The following is a 10,179-nucleotide window of genomic DNA, read 5'->3' as shown; positions in this document are numbered from 1 at the left end:
GCACTCCAGTGGGCCCAAGCTTTTTTGGCTGCTCATCCAATCTCTCATCTTCCCTTCGACCGGTTCATAGAAGAGTTCCGTTTAGTATTTGACCAGCCTCGTAAGCAGGAGGAAGCCACCCGACGGTTGCTCAATCTAAAACAAGGCAACCGTTCGGTAAGTGAACATCTTATTGACTTCCGTATATTAGCTGTAGAGGCTGGCTGGCCAGATCCTGCTCTAAAAGGGATATTCTACCAATCCCTGAGTGAAAAAATTAAGGATCATTTATGTTCACAACCAGAGGCTAACAACTTTGAAGAGCTTGTCTCCGCAGCCCTCAGATCTGATATCCGGGTACGAGAACGTCACGCTGAACGGAGCATTAGACCTCCGGGCCTTTTTCAAAACCCTGTTTCATCCAACCATGTGGTCCCGCTACCTGCTCACGAGCCATCAGCTACCGCACCAGACGAACCAATGCAAGTAGGTCATTCAAAACTCACTGCTGAAGAACGACAGAAACGGCGTGAAGAAGGGTTATGCTTTTATTGTGGTCATCCCGGTCATCTTGTTTCCCAGTGCAGACAACGTTTAAACTCCAGAACCCCCCGTTAGATGACAGGCCACGGGGGGATAACGTTATTCATGTCAAGAAAACCAAGTTCTTGTTTGTACCTGTCAAAGTAGCTCATCAAAATCAAGTCCACGATTTGAATGCACTTATAGATTCTGGCGCCGAACATAGTCTCATCGACTTAGACCTGGTTAAACATCTCTCGTTACCTGTAGAACCCCTCGATTCCCCCATTAATGTCGCTGGGTTAGGTGGTAAACAACTTACCCGTATCACATCACGTACTAAACCGGTCCTCATTCTTACTTCCGGTAATCACAGAGAATACCACCAGTTTTTTGTCACTCGTTGCTCTCAGACTCCCATAATTATGGGATTTTCCTGGCTTCAAATTCACAACCCTCAAATTGACTGGACTGCTCCCCGCATCGCCAACTGGAGTACTTATTGCATGGCAAATTGCCTTCACTCTGCTATTCCGTCTGCTATTGCCCCTACTCCCACTTCAGCTAAAGAAATCGACCTGTCCAAGGTGCCCTCGTGCTACCACGACCTTAAAGCTGTGTTTTGTAAATTTAAAGCCAGTGCTTTACCCCCCCATAGGCCGTATGATTGCGCCATTGAACTTCTGAACTGCGCTCCTCTTCCTAAGGGCAGATTATTCAATTTATCCGGACCCGAGAAAAGCGCTATGGAAAAATACATTCAGGAGGCTTTGTCTCTTGGTCACATCCGTCCCTCCACTTCTCCGATCGGTGCAGGTTTCTTTTTTGTGGAGAAAAAAGACAAAACCCTGAGGCCCTGCATCGACTATCGTGAGTTGAACAAGATTACGGTTAAGGATAAATATTCTCTCCCATTAATTGATTCGGTTTTTGACTCTGTCCAGCAGGCTACCATCTTCTCTAAGTTAGACCTGAGAAACGCTTATCATTTGGTTCGCATTCGTGAGGGAGATGAATGGAAAACGGCTTTCAACACACCCCTGGGCCACTATGAATATTTGGTCATGCCGTTCGGCCTCACTAATGCTCCCGCTGTTTTTCAACGGCTTGTTAATGATGTCCTTCGCGACTTCCTTAATAGGTTCGCTTTTGTTTATCTTGATGATATCTTGATTTATTCTTCTAACCTAACTCAACATGAGCATCACGTTCGTCTCGTCCTAGAACGTCTCTTAGAAAACCAACTATTCGTAAAAGCTGAGAAATGCGAATTTCATACCTCCTCCGTTCCTTTTCTGGGGTATATCATTGAAGCTGGCAACATACGACCAGATCCAGCCAAAATTGAAGCAGTTACTCAATGGGAAACTCCACAGACCCGTAAGAAGCTACAACAATTTCTGGGTTTCGCAAACTTTTACAGGCTGTTTATCCGTAACTACAGCAGCATAGCAGCACCCCTCACGCAGCTTACATCTATTAAACAACCCTATGTCTGGACCCCAGCTGCCGATATGGCGTTCAGAAAACTCAAAGAACTTTTTGTCACAGCTCCCATCCTCATTCAACCGGATATCACGAAACAGTTCATTGTAGAAGTGGATGCCTCCGATTCTGGGGTTGGCGCCGTTCTGTCTCAGCGTGAAGAATCCTCCGGCAAGTTAAAGCCCTGCGCTTATTTTTCCCGCAAACTGAGTCCTGCGGAGCGGAATTATGATGTGGGCAACCGAGAACTTCTGGCCATCAAATTGGCTTTGGATGAGTGGCGCCACTGGCTGGAGGGGGCAGAGCTTCCCTTTATTGTATGGACAGACCATAAGAATCTTGCATATCTACGCAGTGCAAAAAGACTGAATTCACGTCAGGCCCGCTGGTGCCTGTTCTTTGACCGGTTTAATTTCAATATCACCTACCGTCCAGGCAGCCGCAACATCAAGCCAGACGCCTTGTCCAGGAAATACACCATCTCTGAGTCCCCCTCTGACTCTGCTATCCTCCCTAAATCCTGTTTTATAGGTACTCTCACCTGGGAGATTGAGAACAAGATCCAGCAAGCCCAGGGTGAGATACCTAATCACGTTACCTGTCCGCCTGGAACTTTGTATGTGCCTGACTCTCTCAGGTCCGAGGTGCTCACTTGGGGGCATGCTTCCCGGATCGCCTGTCATGGAGGGGTTCACCGGACTATCAATTTGCTTCGTCGAAGGTTTTTCTGGCCCTCCCTGGAAAAAGACGTTCGTGAGTACGTGGCAGCTTGTACCATCTGTGCCCGCTCTAAGAACTCTAATTCACCCCCCTCGGGTCTACTGCAGCCTCTGCCGATACCCAGTCGGCCTTGGTCGCACATCGCTCTGGATTTCGTTACTGGGTTGCCTCCTTCCCAAGGGCACACTGTTATTCTGACGATCATTGATCGTTTTTCCAAAGCCGTTCATTTTGTTCCCTTGGCCCAGCTTCCCTCCGCCACAGACACCGCAGAGATCCTGATCCATCACGTATTTCGCTACCATGGAATTCCCTGTGACATCGTGTCTGACCGTGGACCCCAATTCACGTCCCAAGTGTGGAAATCGTTCTGTTCTGCCCTCGGGGCCACGGTCAGTCTCAGCTCAGGTTACCATCCCCAGTCCAATGGGCAAGCTGAAAGGGTTAACCAAGAGCTGGAGGCGGCTCTCAGGTGCTTGGCAGCTCAGAACGAGTCGGACTGGTCCAAGTTTCTCATCTGGGTTGAGTACGCCCACAACATTCACCCCTCTTCCGCTACTGGCTTATCTCCCTTCGAAGTCTCATTGGGGTACTCGCCACCTCTGTTTCCTTCTCAGGAATTCGATCTGGCAGTGCCCTCGGTTCAGCTCCATCTTCAACGGTGCCAGGACATTTGGCGTCAGGCCAGGGCTGCTCTCCTGCGCACCAGGGAGAGCAACTGCCAGATCGCTAATCGTCACAGGGTGGTGAGTCCCGATTACCGTCCTGGGCAGAAGGTTTGGTTATCGTCTCGCAACATCCCCATTCAGGCGTCATCACGTAAGCTGGCTCCCAGATACATCGGCCCTTACGTGATTGATCGCATCATCAATCCCTCCTGTGTCCGCCTGCGCCTGCCTGCTGCTCTGAAAGTTCACCCCTCGTTCCATGTTTCCCAGATCAAACCTGTCAGCGATAGCCCTTTGTGCCCGCCGTCCTCTTCCCCTCCGCCCGCCCGGGTCATTGACGGTGCGCCTGCCTTTACGGTCAGTCGTGTGCTGGACGTCCGGCGCCGTGGTAGGGGCTTCCAGTTTCTCGTGGACTGGTTGGGGTACGGTCCGGAAGAGCGCTCTTGGATCTCCCGCTCTATGATTCTGGACCGTTCCCTGATCGACGACTTCTTCCGTGCCCACCCGGACCGTCGTCCTGGACCGCCTGGAGGCGGTCGTTGAGGGGGGGGTACTGACATGGTGTCTCGGTCAGCTACCTGCCTCCTCCCCCCCCTTCCTGCTCTGCCTTGGATGCGACCAGCTGGTTCCACTTACCTCATCATCTTCCCCGCCTTCTTAAGGAGATCCAGGACCTTTCTTCGGTGCCAGTTCGTTGTTACTCCCACGGTGCTTATGTCTGGCCAGCTCATGCTTTGTACCTTGTCTGATCTCAGCCTCGCTAACTGTTCCTCTCTGCTCCGCTCTCAGGAACCGTCTTCATCACAAGGGAACCTCGGGTCGCCGTCCTCTGCTCTCGCTCCTCATCCTTCTCCTCGGACTCAGCCGAAGTCACGCTCTCTGGTTCATCCTGCCACAAACCTCCAGTCAGCCGCCACGCCGCATCAAGAATCTAGTTCTATACTCACCTCCTGTGAATTAAACCACCTTAACTTACCTCACGTCTCCAAGTGTTCTTCTGGGTTCCAGCGTTTGGGTCGGTCTGAATATTCCACGAGACCATGACAGAGGCAGTCCCAAAAAATATGTGTGTGATCTCCAATTTTATTGCATTTCCTCCAACATAAATCAGATTTATTTTTGTCATATTTAGATGTAGTGTACGGTGTCTTGAAAAAATCTCATCATAATCTTCCAGTTGAACTCATTCCATGTAGGACTGTTTGAAATTTTATGAACCCCCTCGCAGATTGCTTCCCACTTATCATCCTCAATGACAATGTTTGCCTCCAATTCCCATTTTCCTTTCAGATCTAATGAATTATCTGATAAGTGTGCCTGCAGACAATGGTACATATTTGATACTATCTTCTTCCTTGATTTATCAACAATGCTTTTGATCATTAACTGTTCTATATGAGTTGGTGGTTGTCTCAAAGCCTCCCATTCCCCACATGACCTTAAGTAGTCCCTTATTTGCAAGTATCTGTAAAAATCCTTGGAATCTATACCGTATTTATCCTGTAATTGTTTGAAAGATTTTAAGATGTCCCCGTCAAATAATTGATGTATTGTTAATAAACCTTTTTTGCCCGAGTCCGAGAAACCAGGATCTATCTTGTTTGGCAAAAAGTCAGCTATTTTGGAAATTTTGAGTGCTCTTGAAGTAGTCAGGGGAGCGCCAATGTTTTTCCTCACGGTTGACCATACTCTCTGTGTACAACCCTTGTGCTATCTTAGATGACCCCACCCCTACTTTGACGTGTTCTCCCTACCATGACAAAGGTGGATAAAGGTGGAAAGATTTCATGTAATCCATGGACACCAGTGAAGATCACAAATCATTGAAGAAAAATGGTTCAGAGCACTGTCTAGTGGGTCTAGATGACCCCACTCCCAATGTTAAAGTGCCTAGGATAGCACAAGGGTCACAGAATGTGGGGAGGCTTAACATGGAATGGACTGAGAATAGACCATTAAGAGCCACAACACACAGACAAATACAAGACAGTGAGGCATATTTGAACACTGATTTTTCCACTTTGAAATCATCGAGGGGGTCTGACATTTTCATCTTAGGTGCAGGTCCACTGTGAGAGACAAAAAAGTCTGGAAATCACAATGCATGATTTTTAAAATAATTTATTTGTATGCTACACTGCAAATAAGTATTTGAACACCTGAGAAAATCAATGTTAATATTTGGTACAGCAGCCTTTGTTTGTGATTACACACGTCAAATGTTTCCTGTTGTTTCTCACCAGGTTTGCAAACACTGCAGGAGGGACTTTTGCTCACTCCTTCACACAGATATTCTCTAGATCAACCAGGTATCTAGACTGTCGTTGAGAAACAAGGAGTTTGAGCTCCCTCCAAGGTCTGGAGACTGGCTAGGCCACTCCAGAACCTTGATATGCCTCTTATGGAGCCACTCCTTGGTTCTCCTGGCTGTGAGTGGGTGCCATGAATTAAGTGTGGTCTTTCTTATGGTGAATGAATATAGATTTGTTTTGATTATAGGTCATTGAGTAGGGTAATCAGCTGGTGGGTCACATGTTTGTGGGCGGTGACATTAATTGACTTTAACTCACCTGTGGTTTTTCCCTGTGTAAGATGGAAGGGGGGGGGGGGGGGGGTGAGCTGGGTTGCCGTATTCTTTGTTGACCGCTTTATATGCTTTATACGCTTTATTCGCTTTTGTGGTTTTTCATGATTCCTCGTTTTTTCTCTTTTTTGATCACAATATAATAAGTGGATTTAATTACCTTCATTTTTCATTATTAAAACTTCAAAATACATACTTTGTTATGCTTTATGGTTTTTTGAGCGTGTCATTCAATACCTGGACCCACCCAGCGTCAGCCACTCAGCGACTGTTTGGTTTTGAACAATTGAAGTCGCTACACTGTGTGCTTCCAGTCATTGTCATGTTGGAAGATCCAACCAAGACCAATCTTTAGGTGAGGGAAGAAAGTTGTTCCCCAAAATCTTGCAAAGCATGGCCCCGGTCATCCTCTCCTTCATACAGTGCAGTCGCCCTGTCCCATGTGCAGAAAAGCACCTCCACAGCATGATGTTACCGCCCTCATGCTTCACAGTAGGGTTATTGTTCTTGGGATGGGATGAGTGCAATTAAGACCAAAAAGTTCTATATTGGTGTCAAAATGACTTTCCCCCATGATCCTCCGGATCATCCAAATGTTCAGTGGTAAACTTGTTACAGACCTGGGCATGTGCTGGTTCAAGCAGGGAAACCATGCATGATTTCAAATGTCTTAGTGTATTACCAGTGACGGTTTTTCATTTGGGCAATGTGGGCAGTTGCCAAGGGCAAAAATAACAAACCAAAAAAAAAAAGAAAAATTGCCATTTTTTTTCCACTCGCAGATTTTCTAGAAATTTTGTTGTTAATAAAATGTTGTGTCATATTGCTGTCATCTCATATTACTGCTGTAATTGTCACGGTGCCTCTGTCAGCTGTCCTCCCCCTCCCCTCTTTGCTTGGCTCCTTATTCGACACAGCTGCGACCACTCACCTCATCACCTACCTGCCTTCAAAAGGAGATCCAGCTCCAGCATTCATTGCCAGTTCGTTGCCCCTGATGGTGCATAGTATGGTCATCAAGTTTATTACTCTCGTACCTAAGCTATTGCCTAAGTCTCGTGCTCTACCTTGTTCCCAGGAATCCATTACCACGAGTGGTCGCCTGAGTCTTCAACTCTCCCGGATCCAAGCTTTAGCACTTCTGCCAGTCACACCACGAGCCTCTGCCGATTCTCGAGTCACGCCACGAGCCACGGTTGTATCCTCCAGTGACTCCACAAGCCACGGACAACAAACCAGCCACGTCACGGGTACTCTTCAGGTTTTCCTGCTACGCCCACAACCACACAGGATCAAGAAAAATAAACTTTCTTACTCACCTGTGTTTCCTTCCGGGTTCCAGCATCTGGGTCTGTTTTGTCTTGCTAGTTATGACAGTAATGACTGTATTTTGCGCTGTCTGTGCAGTATACGCACCCGATCATCTCACTCATCTTGTTTCTGGGTGTTTGAAAGACGGAAAAGTCTATTCAAGGTTGAGGAACATGGGCAAAAGACCAAAGGAAACATCAACGCCCAGTTTAGAAAGAAGAGGAAGAAAAACACTCAAAATATGAAGGAATGCATACACCAAAATTAAAAACTTGCTAAGTGCCAAATAAGACCAAATTTACTGTTTGAGGAGTAAAATTTAGAGCAACATTTGGCTAAAGAAGGTTTGAACTTAATTAGACCAATCTTGTTCATTTGCTCACTGGTGGATTTCATCTAAACTCTGTCATTCTCAAATACAGTCAGTGCTCCAGATGCAAAGTACACAATTGTTTGTCTTTTTTTTTTTTTGTTCAGTTTTGTGACACTTAAGCACAAAAACAAAGAACATGTCCTTTAGTTTCCATAGATGTTCATTCATGAAGTCAGTGAAATTACCACAACTATTAAGTCATAATTCATGTCAGGGTTGTATTCAGCTCAAGAAAAGAAAAATATGAAGATTTTTATCAGACACATCTTTTGCTTCATATTTAATTGTGAATTCAACTATAAAAGTATATTTTATGATTAAAGCAATAAAATAAATCATTCTGTTCTTGTTCGTGTTTGTATGTCTGTAGGCTTTGAGTTATTGAGGGTTAGGGTTATCTCATCAGCTTCTCCTGGAGGTACAAAGAGGAAGCTCAGTAGGGAACAAGTGTGGGACACATCGTCACTAAGCATTCGGCAGGTATCTTGACAGTTTAGTTTTAAAAAACTTCTTAAAACCTATTTCTACTGCCAGTCTTTTGAAGCAGCATGAGACTCTGCTCTGCTGGCGTGTTTTACTGTTTCATTGTTTTGCTTTGCTCTTAACAGAAACAGGAACCACAAAGATGCAAGACTGTCCCCTGGCATAGAGTCAATGATGACTCATTAACAAAAGATGTACTGTCAAAACACACAAGGCCTGTAACACAAGACTATTGCCAAGTTAAACCTGATCAAAAAGCAAAGTTTGTCAAGAATATTATTTGTGTGTCTGGCAGAAATTATTGTGTTTAAAATCATTATGTCTAAAATGGTGTACCGCAAGAATTACTGAGGGATATAAAGCTTCTGAAATATTCTTCTTGCTATATTTTGCAGAATGCAAAAAATTATTTGACCAAATATTGATCCAGTATTATTGTTTAAGATATAAAGTAAATCATAATTATGGTACTTATTTGGTTTGGCCACTGAGTGGAACAATTCTTCACATTTTGGTTTGATGTTAAAATGCTGTTTCGCTGAAAGATTTGATATTGTTCCTTCCGCTAAACATCTGTTTATCCGACCGTCCATCCATCCATCCATCCATCCATCCATCCATCCATCCGTCCATTTATCCATCCATCCATCCGTCCATCCATCCATCCATCCATCCATCCATCCATCCGTCCGTCCATCCGTCCATTTATCCATCCATCCATCCGTCCATCCATCCATCCATCCATCCATCCGTCCGTCCATCCGTCCATTTATCCATCCATCCATCCATCCGTCCGTCCGTCCGTCTGTCCGTCCATCCGTCCATTTATCCATCCATCCATCCATCCATCCATCCATCCATCCATCCGTCCATCCATCCATCCATCCATCCATCCATCCATCCATCCATCCGTCCATTTATCCATCCATCCATCCGTCCATCCATCCATCCGTCCGTCCGTCCGTCCGTCCATCCATCCATCCATCCATCCATCCATCCATCCATCCATCCATCCATCCATCCATCCATCCATCCATCCATCCATCCATCCATCCATCTATCCATCCATCCATCTTCTAGTCCTGCACAGTCATTAAGGTCCATCACAGGGACTCACACTCTCTCACATTGTTTTGGACTGTGGGAGCACGTTTCTGGAGAAAACCCACACATTCAAGAGGAGAACATGCTAAACTCTAAATAACCCAGCTGGGATTTGAACCACAACAGTGCTAACTATCACACTGCTATGCAGACAACATTATTATTATTATGATGATTATGATGATGATAATTATTATTAATTCCGCTTTATTTGACTCTTCTTTTAGGCATTGATGCTTTGACACCAGAGTGAGCTTGTTCAAGCTGCAGAATAAACATTAAGATGTTTGTTGACCTCACTACATATTCTCCAGTGTGTGGGCAGGGCACAGGGGCTGTTCTGCAGAATCATTCCCAGACAGTATCGCCTGAGCCTCCAGGCATGCTTCAACGCACTTTGAAACATTTAGCACAACTGAATGAGATCAACAGTTTACATTCCATTCAAAGGTTTGATTCAAATTTGACTGATGGGAAAAAATGGAGGCTGATTATACAAGGAATTCATGACAGGCCAGGTATTTCCTGACTACCTGGTGAATTTCCCTGAGTTGTGTAATGAAACATTTTTATCCAAGTGTGGGCGGCTCGGACAAAGAAAAGACAGAAACTGCTGCACATAACTAAACACAACTTTCACACATAACTAAACACAACTTTCACTATGGATGAGTTGAGCAGTTCCTGCAAGAACTGTCGAAGAAAATCACCAACCCAAACCATCGTTTCCTCTTTTGTCCACACTCTGGTAACAACTGCAGTTTTTAAGACAATAAAGTGTCTGTTGTACATCAGTTTCAAGCTAATCACTTATGAAACAGAAAGTGTTACCACAGCAAGTGATATTTCCAACTAATGGCATTAAAAGAAAAATCAGCTGAGTTTGCAGGAATGCCACATGACTGATAGAGAATGATCTAAAATTATTAACTCAGCATGACATTAAAAGG

General features: G+C 45.3%; 1 long non-coding RNA gene across 1 annotated transcript; it reads left to right on the top strand.

Moving 5' to 3' along the window:
• Nucleotides 1–20: 20 nt before the first annotated feature.
• LOC144994506 (uncharacterized) lies at nucleotides 21–4,350 on the top strand. The gene is made up of 2 exons (XR_013658070.1): nucleotides 21–156; nucleotides 4,164–4,350. It is a non-coding gene; the product is annotated as an uncharacterized LOC144994506 (long non-coding RNA).
• Nucleotides 4,351–10,179: the final 5,829 nt, after the last annotated feature.

Source organism: Oryzias latipes, chromosome 9, assembly GCF_053564925.1.
Source record: "Oryzias latipes strain Hd-rR chromosome 9, Olatipes_Hd-rR_3.1".
In the NCBI taxonomy this organism is placed as follows: Eukaryota; Metazoa; Chordata; class Actinopteri; order Beloniformes; family Adrianichthyidae; genus Oryzias; species Oryzias latipes.
The sequence above is the reverse complement of the archived record's forward strand: the minus strand, read 5'-3'. Positions and strand labels throughout refer to the sequence as shown.